The following is a 2,075-nucleotide window of genomic DNA, read 5'->3' as shown; positions in this document are numbered from 1 at the left end:
TTCCTTCCTTCCTTCCTTCCTTCCTTCCTTCCTTCCCCCTCTCCCTCCCTCTCTTTCTTTCCTTCCTTTCTTTCTCTCTTGAGACATAGTCTCTCACTAGCTTGGAACTTTTTGAGTAGGCTAAGCTGGCTGGTCAGCCAGACCCAAGCATCTGGCTATCCCTAGAACCAGGATTACAGTTGTACACCACTGCACATGACTTCTTTAAAACACAAAACAAGCAAAGAAAGAAACAAAAACCATGCATTCTGGGAATTGAACTCAGATCCTTATGTTTGCAAAGCACACCTTTTACCATCTGAGCTCTCTCTCTAAGCCCACCATATATCTTTAAAATTACCTTTATTTATTTTTATTGTGTGGTTGGAGAGAGGGCACATGTGTGGAGGTCAGCAAGCAACTGTAGAGAGCCAGTTTTCTCTTTTCACCTTTGTGTGGGGCTTAGGGAACAGAATACAGCTGCCAGGCTTTACCCACTGAGCCTGACCAGCCATCTCTATCTCTATATAGATTCCATCCATCCTATCAAACATTGTTCATCCAATGCTTGGTAATTCATTTCAAAGCCCTTATAAGGAGTTCCTTGCCAGGCATCAAGCAAATGGGGAACACCGTAGGCTAATGTTCTACAGACAGGCAAGCTAGGACTAGCACAGAAAGAGTGTTCTACTTGGCCAGAAGTCGTTTGGGAAGCTCAGCTTAAGGACAAACTGGCTGTCATTCATTTCTCCACAGCTTTCCCAGTGATCTCTGAAGATACCATTTTGAACAGGGCTTACATCACTCACTGCCTTGGTAGGGTCATTTTTGTTCCACATGAGGAAAACTGTCTACAAGAGGTACATTGAGAGAGAGAGAGAGAGAGAGAGAGAGAGAGAGAGAGAGAGAGAGAGAGAGAGAGAGAGGTGTCTCTAACACAGTGGACTTTTGTGGCTCTTCCTACTTTCAGAGCAAACCCCGGGCATGGGGACAAGCAAGGACTGCAGTAGCTCAAAGCTATAGTACTCCAATCTCACGTCACCCTTTGGTGACACCAGACCTCAGAGGGACATGATGGTGTGTTTTCAGTTCCAAACATGTTCCCAGAGGCTGGACATAAGTCAGGATTTCTCATGGTTCATTTGTCACCAGGAAAACAAATGCGGGGGGCCAAAGCAGAGACAAGCCACAGCAAGTAAACAAAGCTCTAGAGAAGTATTCCACTGCAGCCCCACGAATCTGCATGTCTATCACACCCAGAGCCTGTATCCTGGGTCTCTGGACTCTCTAGGGATGTGCTGAAAGCCTGGCTGTTCTTCCAGAAGGGACAGAAGTGCCACTAGCAAGAAAATCACCTCACCTGTGGCTCTCTAGGCCCCTTTCCACATTGGAGAGTTTGAGAAATCCTGAGACCATGTCTGACTACAAAGTACCACTGTCTTGAGTTTGTAATGCTCTTTTCTCTGGATTGGTGCCAGGATCCACCTCTGGGGGTGGGGGGAGAGCAGTGCGAATTGTTTCCCAGAGAAACCGCGCTTGGTTTCTTCTCTGTGTTGGATTCTTCAGGGTGGAGATCACTCTGGCCATGCATATTCAGATAACATCAACAGTCCTTTACTCTTAAGAAGCCATGGAGACTCCTCTTGCTGATTAAGCCAGCTCAGCCTCCTGTGGATGCTATGGCCCTGGGCACTGAGCCCAGCATCTGAACTTGTTCCTGGAGCAGAGGTTTGAGATGTCCACTTCTGAGGCCATTTACTTCTTTGTGGGCCACCAGCTGTTGGCACCAGTCTACCAATTGTTCTTTCTAAAATGGGAAAGACTCTTCCTTATTTTATTGTTTTTCTACTCAAAAAAATGTCAAAATATCATCTATTCTATGGGGACATTACAATGACAAATAATTTTTTTTAATTTTTAAAAAAAATTTTTATTAGGTATTGTCTTCATTTACATTTACAATGCTATCCCAAAAGTCCCCCATACCCTCCCCCCACTCCCTACCCACCCACCCCCACTTCTTGGCCCTGGCGTTCCTCTGTACTGAGGCATATAAAGTTTGCAAGACCAATGGGCCTCCCTTTCCAATGATGGCC

Source organism: Mus caroli, chromosome 17 (genome assembly GCF_900094665.2).
Source record: "Mus caroli chromosome 17, CAROLI_EIJ_v1.1, whole genome shotgun sequence".
Taxonomy (NCBI): Eukaryota; Metazoa; Chordata; class Mammalia; order Rodentia; family Muridae; genus Mus; species Mus caroli.
This window is presented reverse-complemented; position numbering follows the sequence as displayed.